Below are 25314 nucleotides of genomic sequence, written 5' to 3' on the forward strand. Positions count from 1 at the left end.
CAGCGCGCGTCATGAAACGCGATCGCTCTCCCGCTGTGATTCGCTTGCGCGAGTGCGGCTACCGTGTACTAAGGAGTGCGGCGCCGGCAAGTGGCGGCACCCCGCGGCAAGAAGCGCATCTGATCCGAACGCCGCTCTCGATTTACGTCGGCTATCGGCCAATAAGCATGCTGTCTCTTGCGACGTACAGCGGACAGACGCCCCGCCCACCGACGAGAGTGAGAACCGGCCTCTGTTTGAAAAGAGGGTGCCTGGGGAAACGGCAACTTCGCGCTCCGTTTGTGGCCATTACGCGGCGCGCTCGACTGTAATATTTGGCAGAGCAGTTCATAGCCGTGTCAGCTTTCCGCAGGATGTGTTTTTTCAATCAGCCCAAGGGGTGCTTCATGACCCCTTTAATGCTCGCTTCGGGATCGTCGTCTGCTGCTTGTGCGTCGCGAGGTCGTGGCTGTCGAAAATTGCGCTATTTAGTGACGCGTTCGCACTCGTTCTGTGTTTATGGGTCGACGATAATTTGGAACGCTTTAGTTGGGCAGCTGCAAGCGGAAGCTCAATCATCGGATTACGATAGCGCGCCGCACTCGTCGCGAACATCGCAAACGTGCGACTAATAGCATTGACTTGTTGGACCCGCTGTAGGTGGTTCTTATCAGCACTTCGAAGCTTATGACGAAGACAACGCGGGACAACTCCTTGTACTCGCAATCGAGCATGATGTACTTTGAAACATCGGGCACCGCGGCCACGCACATCGCAACCGAGCTTTCTACTAGATGTCGTGGTTAGGCCCAACTCCGTTCACGGTGCCGATGTACGAGCCAAATCCGAACTTTGCGGGCAAGAACATCGCGCTAGCGGACATGCGAATGCGAAGAAGCTGTAATGTCCTTCGTCTCAAGCAACGAATCGCATTGCCCGCTGGGTCCTCAGAACCGCGGATGGGCATTTTGCGCATCGGCAGCGGACCCCCCGGCCAAGCTCGCCGCGCAGCGACCGCGAGGAGAAGCGGTGGCAGTGGCTCGCAATTTCGCGTGTAAGCGTCCCAAACACAACACCAAGCACGCTGCGCGCCGTTTTTTTTTGTTTGTCGCTACAGCTAGGCATAGCTGATCATTGACAGACCGGGGATCGGCGGCCTTCGTTCTTAAATCGGTACGTCGATATCCGCGGTGCGCTGCTCCCGTCCCGAAAGTATGCTAAGCGATGTTTGAAGTCGGAAGTTAATGACCGTGGTAGAAAAGTCCGCTCAAAAGGAGTCCTGACCACCTTGCTGGCCTGAAATTTCAGTCAATTATATCCGAATGTCCGTTGTACCAGAATCCGTTGTAAACGAAGCTCAATCAATGGGACTAATACGGAGGTCGGCATAACGCCGCAAATTGGTATGTAATATCCGAATGTCTGTTGTAAACAGATCTGTTGTAACGAGGTTATACTGTACAGACTTCTTGAACCCCATAGGGAACAGCGATGTTGTGATTGACGGCTCATGGATGACGCAAGGTCGGAGCTCACACATAGGTGTGGGCTGCATCATTGAGCTCTACACTGGCCTTGTAATTGACCATGTTGTTTACTCAAACTTTTGTCTCGGCTGTGCCCTAGGACCACAGCCGCAAGACGAAAGGTACACCGACTGGCTGGCAACCCACGAGTGCCAACGAAACATTGAATGCAACTCTGGCCGCATGGAAGTAGAGGCTGCGCTGACCATGTTTCAGAGGTCCTGGGCCAAGCATGGTCTGCGCTACACGACTGTGCTCTCTGATGGAGACATCCGCACTTTTCATGCCTTGTCCGAAGCCGAGGTGTACGGCTTTATCCAAATAGACAAAAAGGACTGCATCAACCATGTCCACAAGCGAATGGATGCAGCTTTACGGAACCTTGTGGCCAAAAAGAAGGCTCAGGGTGAGTCTCTTGGGGGTAGAGGAAAGCTCACACAAGAGAAGATCAAGAAGATCGCGAATTACTACGGATATGCCCTGAGGAGCAATATCAATGACGTGCCAGCTATGAAGAGGGCAGTCGAAGCTACACTGCTGCACATGACATCGACAAATGATGCATCAAAGCACTCAAAGTGCCCCGAGGGTGCTAGCTCTTGGTGCAAGTTCAATAGAGCCTTGGCCAGTGCATGTCAAACTTCAAATGCGATTTTCTCAGCTTCACATTTTTTGCCAACTTGACCAGCCTTACGGATCTTTTCATTATGTTTTTGTAAGGTAATCTTGATAAATTTCATACCGTTGAATTCGTAAGATATAGGACTGTGGAGCTATGCTATTTTTTTGTGGCTAAGATGAACATATGAAATTTTGTGAACAATAATGTGAGCTAATTGCATTTCAAGATTACACAATGTCAATACAATTGAAAGTTCTTATATGATGATATATCTCGGTGACAATATAAATAGCATAGCTCCACATGGCCGTTCTTTGGCTACAGCTGCATCTTAAACAGAACCTAAAAATACTGAGGGAAAGTGTCTTAATGACCCGTAAGAAATTACCTAATTAGATTTCACTTATGCTCTCACAATTTGATAACTAATTGAACTACATAAAAACTAATTATATTTTTGAAAACAGGAGGAAGAATACATATACACACCCAGTTTCATTACAATATCTCCAATAATAAACTTTTCGTTTCGAGACCAGTGTCTCCCCTTAAACTGTATTCCTTGTAGTGTCTCGTTACTCTCGACGAGTTATGAAGGACGCATTTCTTGCTCAACAAGCATAACTCCGAATATTTATGAAAATTGATGCGAAGGTCTTTAAGGCCACCTCCATGTGTGACTAGATAACAATAAAAAATAAGCATTGAAGCCATACCACAAAGCAGTATTTTCCTATGTTCTCATTATTTCTATGCCAGTTCTGCACTATTCAACATAGAGCTGCAATGAAAGCAGCGATGGATGCTCGCACAAACAATTGTGCATGCGGCTTGCTTTTCCTCTGTGCCGATATTGTGCACATTGGTCTGGTAAAAGTTATCTACATTACATTATGCGTAGTTTTTGTTCCATTACCGAGGATTGTAAAGTTAGGTGGCCTTTGTGCTCAAAAGTCAGAGGTGCAAAAATACGGTAACTGACCATGGCACACACTGACAGCATAGTGTGCTTTTTAAGTCTGTGTGTTTGTCACGGCAGCGCACTGCAGTCAGTAGCTGTGTGCTACCAACTACACTAAAACCTCGATATAACGAATTATCGGTTTTAACAAAGTAAATGAAGAAGTCTTGTTATAGATACAGTGTTACAATATACTTTTATAATAACAAATTTTTGGATATAACGAACTTACTTTTGTGACATTGTTATAATGATGTTTGAGTGCTGTCCCATTCTTGGGTTATTCTGGGAAGTTCATTGCTTGTGTAATTGTGATCTTTACAAGCTTGTAAGTTACCTCGGCCAGGTTTGGCATGGTTAATGATTTCGTTCTGATTTCAGGATGGCATAGTGTTTGATGGCCTGACGGACGCATACGACAAGATTCACATGGTTCGTACCAATTTCCTTAGCTTCTGAAGAGTGCGAAAGTATGCAGTAGACATTTAGGACAGCTTGGTGTGATGCACAAATTGGGCAGTGATCTCTGTGAGCGTTGCCTACGCTAGATAGTATCTGACCGTGCTGTTTTTGTTCTTTGAACATGTGATCCTCTTTTGACTTGTGGTAGAAGTGCACTTTTTTGTTCTCTCTCTCTCTTTGTCAGGGAGCATGTGCTGAGCAAACTGCGAAAAGTATGAGGTGGCGCGGCAAGATCAAGACAACTTCGCCATTGATAGCTACAAGAGGAGCGCAGAGGCTGCAAAGGTAATACAAGGCATATTTCACACCGTGCATTCGTGTTTCAATATTGGAAGCCACGATGTTGAGTACACTGGGCTGGCTTTTCACCTGGCCCGGTGGTAATTAATCGCTGGCAGATAAACAGGAGTTCGGTAATCCACAGGGCCAGTGACATCATTCTCTGTGTCCTACTAAACCCGAACGACAAGACCTTGTTGCACTTAAATGTTGCAGTTGTACCTTGGTATTCACTCTATATGCTTTCATGCATTTTGAATGGATTATAGTTTCAGTTTCTGAGACAGTCTTCCTAGGCCACTTCCACCCACATTCTGTAACAGCATGATTTCGGACGAAAATTAACAAAACAGAAAATAACAAAGGGAAGAGAAAAATGTTATTTTTAGTAGTATGCATAATATATTCTGAGATCACATAATATTATGTCAATTGTTCAACATCTGAACAGCCACCGTTGCCGCTTAACAAGGCTAAAGCATGGTGTTGCTAAGCTTGAGATCGTGCTTTCAGTTCCAGCCACTGCAATCCCATTTAGGTCGAGGCAAAATGGGAAAAGCACCTCTGTAAGTTAGGGGCATCCTAAAATGCTGGCGGCAGTGACAATTGATCCAGTGTCCCACTATGGCATGCCTCATGATGACATCATTCTGGCACATAAAGCCCCAAGAATTTTCAGCATCTTTATACAACACCCATTCATTGTTTTTCTGCACTGGAACAGACGTCGGGAAAGGGAGCTTTGTAACATTTGGAATGTTATTTGCAGGAAGGAATCTTTGCCAAGGAAATAGTGCCAGTGACAATCCAGGGCAAGCGGGGCAAGCCAGATGTTGTTGTAGCCGAAGACGAAGATACAAGCGAGCCAATTTTGAAAAGTTCGGCACTGTGCCAACGGTCTTCCTCAAGGATGGTGGTGGGTACCTGGAGCACCTTTTGTGCTAGTTGCAGTGTCTTAATGCTGCACGGGCGTAGCATTATTTGTAGCCTTGCTATCTACGGATGAATTCATGCTTGTACAGTATTCAGCGCTGTTGTCATGTGGTGGTCGAAGATAGTACTGGTACTAATACTTGACAATTTTTTACCTCAAGCTAATTGAGGCAAAACTTCAAAAGATGTCACTGAACAATCATCAGGGCGAAGTTTTTTTTTTTTTTTTTTTTTTTTGTTTGAACATAATCACAGAACTGCCTCCTTGTGAAACAAGTGATAGTGGCAGCCAAAACGTGTCTATCAATTAGTATTTTGTGTATAAAGCTTAATTGCTTGTTGGTGGCAATTGTTTAGCTGTGGATACAGGGCAGAGCATCTCTTCACCATTTCCCTACACAAGTGCCTACAGTTTGTTATATCTTTCATCAAAGTTATGTTTTCTGGCTCTAGCAGACCACTGTATTACTAAAATTTTTTAGCTTGGTAGGTCTTAATGATTAAGATAACCTTTTCTGCTAGGGCCAGTGCACTTTATCTTTGGAGGCTTTCTGCACATAGGGCTAGCACAGATTAAATGCCTAATTTTCTTATTGTGTTGTGGAGATAACGCCATTAGTAATAGTAGTTATCTTTTATTTATTTTGCAGAGTGTCTCAACAGATGTGTCAGTGTGTGGTGGACTACTAATCCTTGGTCATTCTTGGAGCATGCGAGGGTCATATCCTGCGCCATGTCACGAAGTCTGTTCGCCATTATTGTCAAATTAGGAATTATATCGGGAGTTACTGTCGTTAGCGTAATAAAATGGGCTGATTCATGTCCACCTGACAATCTAGGAAAGTGCTAAGCTCTGGATCGGGCAGGATTCAGCCAACATTGAGTATCTACACTCAAACCTTGGTATAATGAATTATCGGTTATAATGAAGTAAATGAATAGTCTTGACATATGTTACAAATATGCGTTTATAATGAATTTTTGGATATAACAAACTTATTTTTGGGTCAGATGACTGTTATAATCAGGTTTGAGTGTGTCTTTTAGTTTGCTTATTGGCTATATAACTTAACTATTTATTTTTATTTTACTTGTGTTACTGCTAAAGGAAAAAAGTTATGAGTCTTAAGGGGAATGCAGGGATCAAATAGTGGAAATACTAGCTTTAAAAGATCAATTCTTGGAACTCGCTAGTTTTGGCATCTGCAGTGCCTTATTTATGCAGAATCAAAACAATTGCACTGATAACGCACGCCCGAAAAAAAATTTTGTGAGCACGGCCATTGAAGAAACTTGTCATGCTAAAACTCTAGATTTCATGGCGCCACATCTTCTTTCCTGCCGCCATAGTGTTGTTGTTTCAAAGCTCAGAGTTCAGTCTTTCCGTTCTTGCCCTTCTCGCTTACAATGACCACATGGCAAAAGTGAAAGTAACAAAAAATTGGGGGCGTCTGACGAATTTCGTCATACACGTGGTGGTGTAGCGCGTGAGACTAATGGGAGGTGCCTTCCTATTGGCTGTTGCTACAGCGACTGCCGCTGTCTCAGCCAGTGGACTGCTCGTGAGCTAGGCCTTTTTAATGACTATCTCTCCACCGCATTTGTTGTTGTTGATCACGCGGGAAACATCAGTTGTGAATTGGCGCTCGGTTGAAAAAAAATGGAAGGCAAAGTACAAGCCTTTTCATCTTATTTCGGGGCAGGAAAGGGGACGGCTATGCAAGGATCTGGTGCGCTGCTGATAAGATTGCGCCAGACCGAATGAGTAGTTAGCACATCACGTCATTCCTTGACGAGACTGTAGTAAACCAACAGTGAAGTAAACCATTGTGCTTCGTCACTGAGCTGCCTGCTACTTACCAGATGACGTGCGGTTCCGCTTTATACTTCAGAGACCGTAGACAATGTGCAGACTCGCATCGCTTCGCTTTGACCTAAGCTTCATGTGCACTCATTCTTGCTCCCGATTCGAGACTATGTGATGCTATGTACATCTAACATTATCATTAGTGGGAAAAGCATACTCGTTCCGCTTAGGAAAGTTGAAAAGCGAGATGTGTGTGCGGTTTCGTTCGTTGAAATGTCATTGGCTCAGAACTGCCGAGAAGGTGCCAGTTCTGCGGCCTTTAGCCGCTTTTCGTGAATGAAAATTCCTGCTTGGTTGTAAGTACAGTCGCCGACCGTTTATTCGGACTCAGCGGGAACCGCTGAAAAGTCCGAATAATCGGGAGTCCGAAAAAAAGGATTCCCGGCCGGAAAAACTTGTTAGTGCGCGTCTGTACACATGCACGCTTACGCGCGAGCAAGTCGGCCTGTATTTCAGCCAATGTTTGGCCACCCCTGATGGTCGGCAATAGCACTGCAACGGCCTACGCTAAATCCGCATTTGATGGCTGTGGTGTGGGAGGTGCGTCGTCAGGCAGTCACTGTCCACATGCGCTGGTTCGAGTAGCTGACGGATGATCTCATCGCCCAACTCGGTGAAAACTCCCAAGCAACTCCCACCTGGTGAATAATCGCCGCTTTTTTCGCCATCGTCAGGGCCTTGTAGTTGCCGCGTTACTTTAGTTCCGACGGCGCACATGGAACGGGCAGCGTCGGAGCAATTTCAGCAGATCTGGCCTCACACGAGCAGGACACAAAGCTTGGGATGCAGATCAGGCCTAGCCACAGAAACATCTGAGAACGCAAACCCTCACACGCCAAAAGGAAACGACGTTGGTCTAGTTGACGTTGCAGCGCTTCTGTAATTTGTTGTTGTACTCTCTTTGTCCAAATTCGGATCCGCGTCGTACTCGTACGCGCTGTCATTCACCTCAAACGCCGCACAGAGCCGATTCCAAGCTTGGCTTGGCCTGCTGTGGCCGTGGTAGCCGTTCAATGGATACGTGACTGGCTAAAGCCAAAAGGCAACCGTTACGTGTAGCCAACAAACATAGCCTTCGAGATCGGTAACTTCTGCGTGGATTTTTGACACTGGCACGATCTCCAGTTATAGCCAGTGCAACATTTCAGTGCTGGCAACCTAGTAAAAATATGTAAACATTGCTGATAGCTTGTTATGGCGTTCAACGTCGTACTCTATCAGCCAGCCGGAGTCCGAAAAATCGAACGGCGGGCTGTGGGGCGTCCGAATTTTCGGTCGTGAGTTTACATTACTTCAATGGGACGAGTGGCGGTGCCGCGAAGGTGTCCGAATAAACGAGCATGTCCGAATTTTCGGCGTCTGAATAAACGTTTGGCGACTGTATTGAAAGACGTGATTGCAAAGATTGGCTAAACTAATACACCACCATTTAGGCTGCCCAGTGTTCACATGCAGCCTGGTGCACTTGTGCTCCAGGTTGCCTGCTGGCAAAGACACCAATTATTATTGTCCTTGACACCCTTTACCATGGGGTTAGCTACACCCATAACCAATTTTCTCAAGATAGCTTTTTGTGTCTGCCACTTGGAAAGCATAACACAACTATGGCTAGACCAATTTTTATGCTGTTTGTGTTGCTGTAATCCAGACTTGAAGTGCTTTAGACTTTCAATTTTTTGTTATTTCATAATCACTGCATGGCTCAAGTAGCTGAGACTCGTGCATTTGCATATAATGTTCAGCAAAAAAAAGAATTTTTAGATCTAACACTGTCTTGATGTACGAACAATGTGAACACCATGCGTAGTAGTTAGCCTCCTAGCATGTTGTATTGTCAGGCTTTCCACCAGCAACGAACTTGTAAATTTTTATGAAACAAAATAATGAAGATATTTCATAAAGATTTAAACTTATCTTTTTAATATGAACAGCAGTGTGTGGGACAAACTTCAGCACTGTGTACTAAGAACAAGAAGGTTATTAACGATCCCCACATACCTTAAGAGGATACAGTACCTTTTTTTGGTGCCTGTGTTTCAACCTATGTATGTACTGTTAAGTAGTACTGTCTTATTTGTAGGCACCATCACTGCCGCGAATGCAAGCACGCTGAATGATGGAGCTGCCGCCTGCGTCTTGATGACTCGTCAGGCAGCTGACCGGCTTGGAGTGAAGCCCATTGCACGAATTGTTGGTAAGTCGCTTGTTACGACGCATCCATACCTGCCAAGTTGTACGATTTTATCGTAAAGTGCCAGATTTTCAGCACGTTTTTACGAGTATCGTAATGGCAGCTATATTTTTACGATTTTCATGTTTTGGGTCGAAAAGTTCGCAAACTGAATGCCCTGCTTCAGACAGTCAACTGCACCAGTTGAATCTGGCCTTTTTTTTTTGCGGGGCTATGCAGGCAACACTGTATTGGCTTATATCCAGAGTCAAAGCCAAAGCCGAAGTGCATTGACTTTGCGGATAGCGGGAATGTGCTTGACTTTCTTTGTTACCGTGCGCGCTGCGGGAGGTGCGTTGCACATGTTTTTGCGGAGCTGTAGCGTATAGTTTGAGTCCTAGCAGCTCACGAGATGTCTGAGAAGAAATACTTTCAAGTGTTTATCCCAGCTATTCGACTGACTTTCCATTTATTAAGAGGTCGCGTAAAGGTGAGCGGTACGCGTTTTGTAGTTAGTGCTGCTGTGATGTGAACATTTTGCACGCTGGTCGCCGGGATATTCTGCTACATGTGAATACGAAGAAACACAAAGACTCAGCGAAACTTGTGGACTCTAACGGAAACTTGGAGGGTACTTCAGCAGAGCGGATGTCGATACTACAACTCGAGCGGAGTGCCTTTTACTGCACAACGTGCCGTTCACGGCTGCTGATCACGCTGGAGACCTCTTTCGAAAAATGTTTCCGGACTCGAAGGAATCTAAGAACTACGCCTGCGCCCGTAGGAAGACTACAGCAATTGTGAAGGAAATGGCCAACAAAGCTATCGACGAAGTGATAAGTCACTTGCAGCACGCTCCGTCCTCGGTCGCCACAGACGGCGGCAATGATGCAAAACTGTATCCATCGTGGTGACGTTCTGTGATAGTACTGTTCGCACTGCCTTGCTCGCGATGCCTGCCCTTGAAGGTAACTCCACGGGACGAAACATCGATGCACTTGTTGTGGACACGCTAACGAGCAAAAGATACCGCTGCAGAACTGCATCGGCATGGCGTGTGATAACGCGCCAGTCATGATTGGATTGAAAAACGGAGTGGCTGCTGTGCTGAAAACGCCATGAGAACATTGCCATCATGGGCTGCTGTTGCCATTTGATCAATCTGGCGGCACAGAAAGGCTCAGCATGCCTTCCACTGAATGTGGATGGGGTGCTAGTTGACATTTTCTAGTACCTCGAGGAAAGCTCAAAAAGGAAGGACAAGCTGAAAGCTTTTCAGTCTCTCCACGATGTAGAGGCCAAGAAAATTTTAAAGCATGTCAGCACCAGGTGGCTCTCTCTCGGAAGAAGCCTGAAACGGCTTGTGGACCAGTGGCAGCCACTGCTTAGTTTCTTCTATAGTGAAGTAAGGCCCTCCGGGCAGGTTCCAAGTTTCCCAGCAAACCATGTAACCTTCGCACTGACCTTCAGAAGCTGCAAAGGAAGCGAGAGCAGTCATCAGAGCAAAAGACCAAGACTGGACACAAATGTCCCTGTGTCGGATACAGCTCCCAAGCGAATCCGGAACCGTCCAGGAAAGGTCTTAAACAGAGAAGAAAGGCTATTCATGTTTCTTTCATCAGATGTAAATAGAGCATACTGTGACTTCTTGCTGTCTGTAATTCCAGAATTTGAAAAGGTGAACGTGTTCCTGCAGTCTGGAGCCCCTCAAGTGCACCTGCTGCGTGAAGTGCTTAGTAACTTGCTAAGAGAGATCAGGTTGCGTTTTGTCAACCTTCAGTGATCAAAAAAGCTGATGTGTTGGCTGACGTTGACTACAAATCTTCCGTCAGCCAAAGAGATAATGAAGATATTGTAATTGGTAGTCGGACCACACAGATCTTGCAAAGTCTAAAGAAAGAACAAGGGAAGAGTTTTTTACACATATAAGAAGGTTCTTCGTTGCAGCAACAGAGTACATGATCCTGAAATTTCCACTGAAGTGTGAGCTGTTGAAGAGTGCAGAAGTAGCAAGGCTTGCTTCCATTGAACACGCCAGGTTTTCTGATGTCAAGTACTTGATCAACCGCTTCCCAGTGCTGTTACTACTTCAAGAGGGGCAAGATGTGAATTCTGCTCTGGACGACATTCAGGCAGAGTTCACGCGGTCTTCAGTTGGAAGAACTACCCGCTGAAGTACTTAAGGAGCAGCAGATTGACGAGCAATGGCAGGCGGTGTCCAGTTTACGAGAATTGGATGGCAGCTTGAAGTTTGCTAGACTTTCAAAATTTGTTGGGGGTCCTAACACTCCCACATAGTAACGCGGAGTGTGAAAGAGTCTTCAGCAAAGTGAAAAAGGCGCACACCCAGTTCCGTGCCTCCATGTCAAAAAACTTGGAGCAGTTGTTTGTCGCAAGATGTGCCCAGTCACACTCTGGAAAGTGCCACGAACAGGTCTTTGATAGACTTTCTGAGGAAGGCCAAGGCTGCCATGGCCTCTATGCTAGCCAACCCCTCCACTTCCGAGACTTTAGAGCTTTTGTGCCTCTTTTGTGATATGTTCCTTTTTATTTCATTCATCTAAACCATTTTTTGGAAAATAAAGCGGTATTGTATTTTTGTACCCAGTTTTAGTATTTTTTGTCATCTCCTGTAGTACTTTGAGAACTGTGGGGTTGGCACGTCTGCGCATCCATACAGTTCCGGAACTTCACTGAACTCATTTCTGTTGTCACAGTACGTAGCAACACTAGGATGTATGGGAGCACTGCTGCAGCAGTGCAACACTCGTGACACTCATGTGCATATAGAGAGTCCCAAGTGGGCAGATTCAATCTGTAGCCCTCCACTATAGTGCCATGCTAATGTTTAGGTTGCCGGTTTGATCCCAGCTTCTTTTGATACGGGCAAGATTCAAAGAGTCACGTACCGTATTTACTCGCGTAATGATCGCACTCGCGTAATGATCGCACCCCTAAATTTTGTCGTCTAAATTCGATTGTTCTTTTTCCCCGCGTAATGATCGCACCCCGAACTTGCCGCATCGATATGTCGTGTGCCAAGTCTAGCCGATGATCATCGCGTTTATCATCTGTCGAATGTTGCGTTAAAAACTCTTCCAAACTCGCCAAGTGAACTGCACGCACCAAACATATTCGTAATTTTTGCCCACCGTTGGCGGAAACATGCCATTTAGGATTGCAGTAAAGGCAAATGCCGCAGTTTTCACTGAATGCCCGCCATGTGTTTTATGTCTGTGGCAGCTGAATGCGCCCATCTTTGTTTCTGTGATCTGAAAGCAGGCATCACTACGCTAATGCCGTAAATTTACTGGTTTTAAATGAAAGCATTCCTTATTTAGACAGAAGAGACTGTTTTGACGCGCGTGACGTACTCACAACCACCGTGACTGACGAAAAGAAGAAAAAAAAAAAAAATGCGGTCGCTTCGCTCTGTGGGTCGCCATGTTGTTTTGCTATCCCGCACTGTTACAGCGGCGGCCGCCTGTTGGTCGACCTGTTGTCATCCCGCAGCAACAAGCTGCCGACGCATTCCCATAATTCCTGAAAAAGCCGTGTCGCCGCCATCCCAGTCGCTCGTCACGGCGTCACTCGACACCACGTTTTTTGGCTGTGCTTTGTGATCGTCTGTTGAAGCACCGTTTCACCATGGGGCGGTATGCGAGCTTTACTGCCGCGTTCAAGCTGAAGGCGCTTGATTACGTGCTAGAGCACGGAAACCGCGCTGCCGGCAGACATTTCGGCGTCGACGAAATCCGGATCCGATATTGTAAAAAGCGCGAGAAGCTCATGGCTACGAACAGCACGCGCCGGGCTTCGACCCAAAACGGGCAAGTTCCCTGACATCGGAAAGGCAGTCCTCGATACGTGAGGGACATGCGCAAAGATGGTTGTGCCGTGTCGTTAGAAATGGTACGGACGCAGGCGCGCACAGTTTCCCGGAGGGCTGGGAATAGCCACAAAGGACTTCCGCGCCAGTTCCGGCTGGTCGACGCGCTTCATGCGTGGAATGGACTGTCGCTGAGGCGGTGGACGTCGTTGTGCCAGCGACTTCCATCCGCGTGCGAAGACAAAGTGATCGATTTCACAGGTTCGTCACGAGGATACGCCAGAACGGTTTCCTGCTGTCACAGATAGGCAACGCCGACCAAACGCCGTTGACGTTTGACATGCCTCAAACCACTACTGTGAACGAGAAAGGTGCTCGAAGTGTGCTCGTGAAACGCGTGGTGCGGAGAAGCAGCGGTGCACCGTGATGCTCGCAGTGACGGCAGACGTACGGCGGCAGCTTCCGCCCGTGATTCTCAAGCGGAAAACAATTCCGAAGGGAAACTTTCCCCGTGGCATCCACATCCGCACTCAAGCAAAAGGGTGGATGACGGCAGACCTCATGGTCGATTGGATCAAGACGGTTTGGGGGCGAAGAGCAGGAGCGCTTCTGCTTCCTTCACTTCTTGTGCTGGACAGCTTTCGGGGCCATCTCGTTGACAGTGTCCATACCGAGCTGAAGGAGCGGCGCACGGAAATCGCAGTGATCCCTGGGGGGTCAAACTCGCTGCTACAGCCTCTGGACGTGTCACTGAACAAACCCTTCAAGGACAACGTCCGGAGGCTGTACGCAGAGTGGATGGCGGCGGGTGACCACGATTTCACGCCAAGTGGCAAAATCAGGGAGACCCTCCGTGGAAGTCCTCTGCTCATGGATTCTCGAAGCGTGGAGTACCATTTCCGACGAGGTGGTCGTCGAGAGCTTAAGAAGACTGGCATTTCCAACGCGCTCGACGGGACAGAAGATGACCGTCTGTGGGACAGTGAAGACACTGCCGATTCCGACAGGGAATCGTGCAGCGACGACACTGACGCCAGTGACGCTTCGGACTCAGAATGAACGTAGGGGGGTCGAGAGTTCAAAAATAAAAGGGCAGTGTTCCATGCATGTAGCTCCTGCGTAATGCGTGCATTTTATTACAAAGGTAAGCCTTACTCTACTTTTATTTTGGGTTATGTTCATGATAGCTATCGTAAGAATTCAGATTAGCGACTTCTTTGCGTTTTCGGTGCTCAGAATATTGTTTCACGGAAAATTTACCCCGCGTAATGATCGCACCCCGAAGTTGGCGTCACTTTTTTTGAAAAAAAGTGCGATCATTATGCGAGTACAGTAAAGCTCGTTAATTCGGATTTCACGGGGACCAGAAAAAATGTCCGAATTAACCGAATGCTGAATTAACGAATACACAGGAAAACAACATCAAAATCAAGTTGCAGAAGCATACCTTTATTTGCTGAAGTATTTTGTAATGGTCGTCTGCATTTTCGCGCAGATTCCGATTGACATTACAATTTTTCTTAACTTCCAAACGGCCAACAGCGCGCAAACTGTTGCAAGTGCTCAGGCAAACGCCCTCTAATATCAAAAGCGCCTCCGAGACTTCCCGTGAGGTGCGATGAGGTCACGACATCATTAATAAATCCTTGATCGGGCAGGAGACCAGTCGTGGCGACACAATCATCAATCGCGATGTAGTCCTGAAGGGTCATATTTGTGGGAAGGACAGCATCGAAGGTCGGACAGTCATCGTTGGTGGACTCGGCTGATAACTCGTCGATGCCATCGTCAGCTACTGCCATACATTTACCGTATTTACTCAATTCTACCGCGCCCTCGATTGTAAACGCGCACCCGTTTTCCCGCGACCAAAAAAAAAGTAATACATCTATTGTAACGCGCACACCAGTTTTCGTGAGAGAAAAGAACAAAAAAAGTCCGCAGGAGTCAAACTTCGCACATTCAGAAGAACAAGTATTTGGTTTTAAAGAACTGAAGTTTCAAAAAAGTAAAACACAAAGTCAAAAAGCGGGCCTTGCCGCTAAAACTGTCGCCACTTACGGCGGCGATACGAGTTCGCGTATGGATCAGTCCACAGTCGCTGTCGGACAACTCCTTGTCGCTGTCAACACTCATCGATTTCGGGAACCGGCCCTGCTTTGGTCCACTGAAACCTTTTCGTGAAGCTTTGCTGTAAAAAATCTTCTGCTTCTGTTGCGCCAGTCTCGCACGCACGTTTCGGGAACTCCAAACAATATCCGAACGACCGCGATGCGGCCCGATTTCCGTCCGTCTCTTTGCACATGTAATAACTATTCTTTTAAATGCGGCATCGTGGTACAACTCGTCGAGTATTTGGAGTCTGCACTTCCATGCCGTTGATGCGAACGCAGAACGTGGATGACAATCTCCTCGGCACACGTCGAACTGGCAGAAATGGCCAAGGCGCGTAGGAGGCGGCCATATTGAAATGTCGATGGCAATACGATAACAGTTTTCTTTTTTTTTTTCGGTACTCGATTCTAACGCGCATGCGATTTTTGGACTCATTTTTCCGGAAAAAAGGTCGCGTTAGATTCGAGTAAATACGGTAAACACGGTCACAACGGGGAAAAAAAAGAGAACTCCGCAAGAAGAGACGGTGCCGACACAACCAAGGGCCAAGGGAAATGGCGTCGGAGGCGCATTTGGAGATGCATTGGAGCAATTGAAGCGAAGAAAGAAGACGCCGACGTTCGGTGATGCTGCGATCGCCCCACTAGTTGATGAGGATGGCGATGCCACTCGGGTTTCGGTTTCGCTCCAGTGGTGCCAGCGATGCTTACCACACTTTTGTGTAGCGGCAGGCCGTCAGCATTTGTCCGAATTAAGCGGTGCGGAGCCAAATTCTGACGAATTAACGAAGGTTTGGTCCCATAGATTAACATGCACTTTGGCCGGGACCAATAGAGCCGTCCGAATTATCCAAATTTCCGAATTAACGGGTGTCGAATTAACGAGCTTTTACTGTATATACGGTACTTGTAGGCTTATGCTTCAGCAGTGAAGGAAAGAGACGGCTGACCCAGAAGTGGCGCCATCAGAGGAAAGAAGTCGTGACATCACGTGCCACAGCCAAGTGCTGTCTTGATTTTTCTTCTCTTGCAGTCGCGTGCTGTTCTGGTTGTGCTCGCGGCCCAAAGGAGGGCGCTACATACTCCGTTCGAAGTGGTCAATCTCAACCTCTAGTCTTCTACTATAAGGCCCTTCAAGCCTATGTGGCAATTTTCAAATATTAATTGTGCTTAGTTTTTGAGAACGTAGCTTTACTACTGCATTTACTCACCATAATGATATACACCCCTGAATTCTGTCGGCTAAATTTGATTTTATTGCGATAGCAATTATATGGACAGTCTCGGCTGATTTTTGCCGTCGGTGGCCGCTGTCATTCACCGTATATGTGTATATATATATATATAGAAAAGCCACAAAGAAAATAATTCAGAAATTCTTCCCGACGCGCGGAATCGAACGGGCGAACCTCTCGCTTTGCAGCCCGCCGCGTAGACGTTAGGCCACGACAGCACAGTCTTTCAGCCTGCTAACGGCGAGCTATTATATACACCATGTAATTCAGGATGCTTTCTTAGTGGCCACGTAGATGGCGCGACGTGCGCGCGCTTTAAAGATCGTCGCCCCGCCCCTGCGAACGCCGTTGCTGTTGGCTCTACAGGGCGTCGTCGCTTTCGTGCGCTTATCTCAAGGAAAGAAGGGGCGGCCGGTGGGGTGCTTCGCTTCGCTCGCTGCAGCGGCCCGCGTTTGCGAAAGGAGGCGCGCTGTTCAAACAGAATTAAGTAACAACTGTCACAATTAGTTTGCGCTCGTCTTGTTTATATACACCTCTTACATCAGTATCCTTTCTGAGTTACCACGTAGATGGCGCGATGTCCGCGCGTGGCGCGCTTTAAAGATCGTGACCCCGTTCCTGCGAACGTGGTCGCCTTTGTGCGCTTATCTTGAGGAAAGAAGGGGGCGGCTGGCGGGGGAGCGGGGGGGTTGTATGTCTTGTGCTGTCCCGGCGATGTCTGCGCTGAAGTGACAGAGCGTACGAAGGTCGCTTCGACGCTGCAGCGGCCGCGTTTGCGAAAGAGGTTCATCGTCAACAGGCAGTGCAGCTTCACTGGTAGAACAAGCACCACTTCTATTAAAGCCGCAGTGCCTGAAGGAGTTGGCGATAGTTTCTGGCGTGGACTGCGTCCCCATGCACTAGCAATGTAGTGCATTGCATCAAGCACAGAAAGCTTCTTATCCAACTGCTTGCGTTCCATGCCCGCCAGCCGACGCTGCACCAGAAACTTCCGATATTTCTGTTCATGCACTTGATGGCGCCAGCGTCAAGTGGCTGCAGCTGGCTAGTGCAATTGGGGGGCAGAAATACAACTTTCACATTCTCAAATGTGACATATCTGATGGATGGCGTGGCGCATTGTCAAGCAGAAGAAGAATCTTTCTGTTCTTAGCCCCCATTTTGGAGTCCAGCTGCTGCAGATATGTAGAAAACATAGCAGCTGTCATCCAGGCTTTCCGGTTGAACATGTACTGGCACGGCAAGCCTTTTCAAATTCTTGAAGCATCGCTGCTTCTCAAACTTGCCGATCACGAGGGCAGGAAGCTTTTCAGAGCAGTCTTCATTAGCGCAAAGCAATACGTAAGACGCTCTTTGCTTCGCTTACCCCCGTGACAGCTCTCTCCTTTGAATGCCAATGTCTGTTCTGGCTGCATATTATAAAATAATCCAGTTTCGTCCGCGTTGAACACGTCGGACGGCTTGTATTCCCGTATCAATTCCGGCAGCAATGCAGTCCACTTTTCTACAGTGTCGGAGCTGACTGACGCGCTCTCTCCACAGCAGCGGCTGTACACAACTCCACTGCGTTTTTTAAAGCGATCCAACCAGCCATTGGAGGCTTTAAAGTCGTCAATGCCGCAGCGCAATGCAACTGTCCAGCCTTCTCCTTCAAAATTGCGCCATCCACGGCGATTCCTGAACTGCGGGCCTGACGCACCACTCAACGAGGGCCTTCTCCATGGCAGCATATTTGCCATCTTTCGCGGCCTTCCTGTTCAGGCGAACTTTGCCGCATTTAGTAGGATGCTGTCCCTTCTTCGTGAGGATCGTTTTCAGCGACGACTCGGGAATGTTCAGGGTCGCGGGCAATGCTGGCCTTGTTGCTCCAGTCCGCTTCTCTGCCTCCTCGATTATGCGAAGCTTTTCTCCGAGCGTCAGCGGTTTTCGGTTCCGCGACATTGCGAGACGCAGCACTCGCAACCAAGAATTCGAAAGCTTCCTCGCACACCAATGTCCGAACACAGAAAATTTTGCACGTGGACACAGCAGCTGCGGCGCAGCACAACCAACCGATGAGGCAAACACGTGAAGGAATGCTGAACTGGCAGCATGGCAGTAGGCCTATTCGATTTGCAAGCTTCGACCAATCGCGAGCGGCTAAAACGCCCCAGCCCTCTGGTAGCTAGACAGCGGCGAGTTCCGGTTCCCGCGGCTGTCGCAAACATTGGCTCAACAATCGCCATTCAACACGTCCGGTATAACGACACGAAATCTAGTGAAAGTTATCGCATACTAGAAAGCGAGCTCGAAATTATCTGCCATGTTATCTGCTCACAACGGTCACTACAAAACACCCAAAAGAAGAGAGAGAGAAAAAAAAAAAAGGCGACAACGGAAGTGCGCAGTGCAATGCGACAAAACGAATGCGCTCCGGCTGGCTCCGGCCAACGTTGGCTCTGGCTAGCTATGGCCGACCGCGTGTCGAAAAATTGAAGAGGCCCTGTGGTGGCAGCGCGGATACGAACTCGGTTTCCTCGGTTTCCCGACTTTTTTCGCCCTGGCCGCAGTGTGTTTCCGTGCCAGCCCGCGTCATCGTAGGTCTTTTTTTTTTTTCTCGGGCAGCCCAGCGAAGCGTCGTACGAGGCGAGGCCGGTGTAAAATTGCGTCGTACAATTGAGGTTTTTAATACATTATTTCTATGGGGTTTTGCCGGGACCAAGCCAATTCGTCGTAAAACGCGGGTCGTCGCAGGACCGGGGGACGTATAATCGAAGTTCCACTGTAATGACTGGTACAGTTAGTTCGCGCTCGTCCTGTGTGTACCTGTTCGTTCGTTTCGTGCGTCCTGCTTTATGTTGCGCAGTGCGCTTCCAGTGTCGAGCTGTGACGCATGATAGTTCGCGCTCGTCCTGTGTGCGTTCTTTTCGTGCTGTCCTTTGGGCTCGAGCGACGCGCTGGCAATTTCGAGCTGCTTTCCGTTCTTCGCGTTACATTCCAATTTATTGCTATCGCATTCATTGCTTCGCCGTTGCGGCGAAACTGGGACTTTTTTGTTCTTTCTCGCATACTATTAGCACCTGAAATGGGCACACAGCACCCATGGTATCATTGAATAAGTGACACCAACCATCGCATTAATAAAGTGAAAACTCTTTTACTTTAAAAACCCAATGTTTCGGGTCAAACTCTGACCCTTCTTCAGGGGTGACTGTGGGGCGCCAGAGAGCAACAGAGTTTATAAAGCCACGCTTGGTTTGATTGATGTGCCGTAGTCCATTGAAATAGACACTCGGCAGCGCATCTGCAGGCCTGTTCACGTAGCCGGTGTTGCCTGAATGTGCCAGCACTCCACAAAAAGTCGCTTGTGGTAATTGACCTCGAAGTTGACGACGCGGGAGTTGTCAAGGCGATGCTGTGGCAGTGAGGACTTAGTGCCAAGTGAGGGGTCAGTTATAGAATTAGAGAAAATGTAAGGGCATTGTGCATTCATGTAGCTCTTACATAATATTCAGATTTAGTTTTTTTGCAGAAAACTTACCCTGCATATGATGCACTTTTAAATTTGCATAAAATATTTTGGGAATAAAAAGTGTAATCATTATGCGAGGAAACACTATATTCATCAAGTGATGTTATGCACAAACTGTTGGCAAGCAGTGTGTTCTTGTTAATGTTCAGTGGTGCACAAAAAGCGATTCCATGATGTTGCATAAAATGTAACGACTTCAAGGTTTCCTATGCGACTGTGTTCTGATAAGTGGCTAGGAAAATGCTCATGCAGTGGAAATTTCTGTGCGCGTTAAGGAATGCCTAGAGATAAAAATCAATGTTTAATAACAAGTCAGTCGTTTCGTTACTTGCAACGTGGTCACCTAGTCTGCCACAGACAGGTTTGTGTCTGTGGTTTGTCATGGCCGTTGCTAGAAAAGACATAGGCCAGAATGAAACACCGTTCCAGACTGTCTTCTCTCTGGGAGGTTCTAAGGTGCTGGCACAATATTCGACATGCTCCAGTCGCATGTTCTTGGCATGTGTACTCTTGTGAACATTCCTCTTTTCTTCCCTCTCTTATAGGATTCGGTGACGCAGCTGTGGAGCCAGTGCACTTTTCCATTGCACCTGCGTATGCCATGCCAAAGGTACGAAACTTGTATCTCTAGCAAAAATGTTGCTGAATCTAGTTTGCAACCTAATCCACCTCTTTCATGGTGCCACAGCCCATGCGCCCTTGGCCCCTAGTGAGAATGTCTCGAAACGCTGTCATAGGGTCTCTGCGCATTTTCCATCTTGGAGGCTTTTGTTCTGGCAATGGCAGTTGTCCCGGATCACCCCGCAAAGCTCCACCCCCCTACCAGAATGGCTGAGGGCTGCACAGAAAAATGAAAAAGGTGGATGCTGGTTGGCAGCCTGTGGCAGGCTTTCCTCCACATTTAAGGGGCACCGCACTTAAAACTTTTTCTTTATTTATGATTGATTTTGATGAAACTTTGTGACTTATGTATATTTGTGTGCCGATTTCAAATACGTAATTACTTTTCTAGTATAATGTGCAGTTTTTAAAATACAATATATTTCATGTGCCTTTTGGAACTTCGCTATATCCGAAAATTCGTTATGGTGTATATTTGAACCACTTCATCTATTACCAAGGCTATTCTTCATGTACTTCGTCATAACCAATAATTCGTTATATCCGTGTACGTTGTACAGTAGAACCCTGCTGCTACGTTCCTCACTGCTGCATTTTTCCCGGCTGTTACGTCGTTTTCCGCCGGTCCCGGCATAGCTCCCATAGGATACAATGTATTGGGAACCCCGCTGTTACGTCGTAACTGTCGGACCGTTCCGTATGATACGTCGCGAAGTGCGCTCGGAGCCGACCGAGTGACTACCGAAGAGAGCGGTCATTGGTGCATTTTCACGTAGCTTGGCCTGGTTTGACCGTAACATTAGCTGCATGAGAGGTGCAAGCAACAGGATCTTTCGATTGATGCAAACAAATGCATCGCTTTCGAGATTCGTATTGCAAAGATGGCGTCTATGACGTAATTGCTCGCGAAAGCAAGGCCTTCGAGATTGGCATTTAGTATTGACAAAAGCATAGCCTTTGAGATTTGTATTTCACAAAGATGGCGTCTATGACGCAATTGCCTGCGAAAGCAAGGCCTTCGAGATTGGCATTCACTTCTGCCATCGCGTTGGCGTAGACTCATCATCATTATTTGTCCGAGCATAGGAGGAGTTTCGAGCTGGTTGGAGCTCGCATGGTCGTGCGCGCAGTTCACGGTCGGACTCGCCGCGCTGGTCGTGATTGCGTGTGCTTAGTTCTTTCATGCCTACAGCTGTTGGTGTTAAAAAGATTACATACGTTGATTACATTTCTGTGGATGAGGCCGTCCCAGCTCCGCGTTTCTATCCGTCAACTAGATTGCGACTGAGCGCGCCAATTTTCGTGCTGCTCGTAAGCATTGAAATAAAATTCTGTACCACTAAATATTTTGTCGTTTTTCCTGTTTTTCGGCTCTTGCGTTTCAGTCTCTTACGTTTGTTTCCTACGGTCCCTTCAAAAAACGTATCAGCGGGGTTCTACTGTATCGAGGTTGAGTGCAATTAGTTTTGTTCTTGGATTCTGCACCCCTGTTTATCTCGAAATAAATGGACTCCTGTTAAATTGAACACATTTTTCTGGTTCGTTCAGGTTCCGTTTGACAAGTCTCCTGTATCAGAGTCGATATATCCAGGATCGACTGCAATAGAAAATTGGCTGGAATAATTACTAGGCTGAGGATTGCAAAACCTAGGCACAGTTTTTGTTACAAGTCCATCGTTTTTACTTGTTGTAGGGGCGGGTTAATAACAGGTAACGCAGATGAGTGCTGACATGTGAAAGGGTCACGCAAAAAGCCCATGTCTCCCCTTCGGAAACTGGAATACCGAGGACACACTTCAAGGCCAGCAGAGCCTTGGCACTGCAGTTATGAAGAGGGCTTGCTCAATGATGGCTAGACAGGATGTGTAGTCAGTCCAGCGACTGCGTTTTATAAGTTTCTGGAATGTGCTCGCATGCTTTTCTTGCTTTTTTCTTTGTGCGACATGGGGGTCGACTAACAATCATTTAGATTTGGCATACTTGGAAGTAACAGACAGCTACTTGGTGTTATTTTTCGTGCTGCATTCTTGACTCATAAATTGAATTCATACGTAATGTGTGGTGGCATACACGCTTCCAATGCTGTGTTTCTGAAGCATTGTACAACTTTGTTTCACCCTCATTCTAGGTTCTAAAGGCAGCTGGCTTGAAAATCGAAGATGTCTCCATGTTTGAAATCAATGAAGCATTCAGTTCAGTCGTGCTGTGCAACATGAAGCACCTCAAGTTGGACCATTCCAAGGTGAACATTCATGGTGGAGCAGTGAGCCTGGGACACCCAATTGGGTGAGTATGCTTTATCTGCTTCCTTCTGTAACGGCTTGCAGGACGTGTTGCTGCATTACTAAACACACCCGTGTTCAGTGTTGATGTGTTGGTGGTTTCTGTAGTTAATATAATACAGCAAAATTCAATGATACGAATCTAGAGGAGGGGCAAAAATATTCATATCACCTGAAATTTTGTACCTCCAAAAAACTAGCAAAATCTGTCATCAAATAACGAGATATGCATGAAACGTTTATTTCTATCCAAAGAGCTCTCTCATCTCTTCTGGGACACACGAGAACGGGGTGGTAAAGGGATGGGCGCAGCTGGCTGCTGCGAGCGCGCACGTCAAGGCTTGGCTTGAGGCCAACTGAAAGCCAAGTGCCAAAGTCCGCTCCACCACAGTCATATTCAAAGAACGACGGGAACAGAGACATGCTTTGTGCCTTTTTACAACTTTATTGCCTTCAATCTTGCCGGTGCAGCCCGTGCAGCAGCCATCATGTCAGTAGCGGCCACATTTCTGTTTATAGCGGATAAGTGTACATGGTAGTTTTTATTCAGTGCTACAAGTGTGCGATGTGCTGACATGGCGAAAACTGTTGGGGACGAAAAGTGATGCTACCACAGGTTAGCTCGCTGGTATAGAGAATTGTGCTGGGTTGTCAAAAGCATGTCTCGGATAAAGACCGGGTTGGGTTTTGCACTGTGGCTGCATCGTGAAGGAAGTAGAGGTGACGAGAATTTCAGCTTCCTCACGGCCTCTATGCAGAGAGAAGGTTTGCGGATTCATTCTTGGTATGGTCCCATAAGTAAAGCACACTGCAAAAAGATTTTTTTAATTTGTCGGTGTTTATGTAGTGAACCAACAAAGGGTTCATTCTGACATCTTTTCCAATCCTGTGAAATCTGCGTAGGGTGTTGCTGTACAAGCTGAAGGATTGTTCTCTCGACTTTTTCAGGATGTCTGGTGCTCGGATAACTGGCCGCATGGCAATGCATCTGCAGCCTGGACAGTATGGTCTGGCTGGCATCTGCAACGGTGGCGGTGGTGCTTCTGCCATTCTCATTCAGAAGCTGTAAGTCTGCCTCTGCGTGAGGGCAGATGTATCCACTGTAATTGGAAGAGAACCTATGTGCCATTGTGGGACCTCCTGCCGGCAGAGATCTGGACCATACCTTTTTATAACGACGATGTTTAGTATATGTATCATTGTAATTGTGTTCTGTACAACTAAAGCTTCGGAATTATAGGCACGCTAATATATTGTTGTTCTGTAAAGATTTTATTGGAAGAAATAAATGCATAGCACTTTCTTTGCAGATTTGGTCTTGTGTGACATTTTTTCATTGTGAGCAGAAGTAATGGACCGAAAGGCCTGTTATGTTGATGATGTGTACAGGTAATGAAGTCAAGGAAAGTATGTGGGAAGTTATTCTTAGTTAATTAAGATACGTTAATTAAACCTAGAGCAAATCTGCTCTCATAAAAACAACTTGCCACCGGTAAAGACTGAACACTCAACCTAGTCGCAGAGTAAGTGTTATGTATCGGAAACAGGACCATGAGGACATGTCAGTTTGCCACTTTTCACTGCGCTGAGTGTCGAGATGTTCCAATGTCTGCAGCTGCTTGAGAGCACCATGGAAAGGTGCATGTATTAATTAGGTGCAGCCATGTTTCAGACAAAAGTACGTACACCCGTGAGCAAAAGTATACAGACCACGGAAGTGTGAGCAGAGATCATTGTCTATGTCGTCTAGTTGCTAGCTGTTTGCTGTTGACAGCATTACTCCGACGGAATTTGTCAGAGAAATACTCTCGACAGCAGATGGCTTGCAACTACCGTAAAATCCTGAGCAAGCGCCCCCCTCCCCATGGTGAAAGATAATCCAACGAGATTTGGCGGGGGGGGGGGGTGCTTGCTCGGTCATAGATCAAAATTTAAGATGGCGGCGGAAAAGCCACTCAGAATAAAGAAGGCACACCTGTGCTTATAATGGAATGCTTTATTGAACATGCATGCATTCACTGTTTTTTAACAGCAAATGCATGCAGTAAATAACAGGTAAATACCGTATTTATTCGAATTTAAGCACACCCCCAAAATTTGCAAGGCCATAAAAAAAACTTTATCATTGTGACCCCCCCAGTTTTCCACATCGTTTTCTCGAAAAAAAACATCGGCTTATATTCGAATAAATACGGTAATGGTGAATGAAACAATGCAACGGATTTTAAGGTAGATGGCGCAAACTGCAATGGTCCATATACTTCGGCTGATGGGTGTACATTCCAGTTTTTCTGCACTTTAATTCACTGTTTCAGGACAGACTCTGGTCTTCTGGACTAATATTGCCAAAAAATGGACATTCAGGAGCATTTTTTTTTTTTCAGTCTATATGTCGAAGAGAATCTATTGCTTTAGTAATGCATTTTGATGAGTACTTAATTTTGTCATTGCACTCAGAAAGTCAGCTTCATGACCAGTTTTGCTCGCCAATGCACCTTGAATGAGAGGCAGTTTTCTCTGTGCTGTGTTGTTGCCCACATCATCTTTCAATGTAGTGGTCACATTTGAATGGTCATTGCTGCAAGTGAAAGCTCATGAGTATCTACACACAGCAAAACTAATAAATTGTACCTTCCTGAAAGAAATTTATTTGGCGATACAAAAAGACAATTCTGGGGTTGCGAACCACCACATCGCACGTGGCAATAACCTTTATACGAAAAAAGTTACAAGTATGGTCTCTTATTGTTCTAGAATATGTCCATATAAATTTTTCTAGGATATTCAACGATAAAATTGCAGGAAACTTAGGCAAATTGATTTGTCATAATATATTATCTAAAAAACTACTTCAGATAAAAAAAAAATGGCACATCTGCTTTTAGCAGGCTAAAAACGTACTTTGGCTCAAAATTTCATTTGT

The 25314-nt window shown here is 46.6% G+C and overlaps 1 pseudogene; it reads left to right on the forward strand.

Annotated features, from left to right (window-relative positions):
• LOC119378551 (acetyl-CoA acetyltransferase A, mitochondrial-like) overlaps positions 1-23700 on the forward strand; it is a 46328-nt pseudogene extending 22628 nt beyond the window's left edge.
• The last annotated feature ends 1614 nt before the right edge of the window (positions 23701-25314 follow it).

Source organism: Rhipicephalus sanguineus, unplaced genomic scaffold, assembly GCF_013339695.2.
Source record: "Rhipicephalus sanguineus isolate Rsan-2018 unplaced genomic scaffold, BIME_Rsan_1.4 Seq868, whole genome shotgun sequence".
NCBI lineage: Eukaryota > Metazoa > Arthropoda > Arachnida > Ixodida > Ixodidae > Rhipicephalus > Rhipicephalus sanguineus.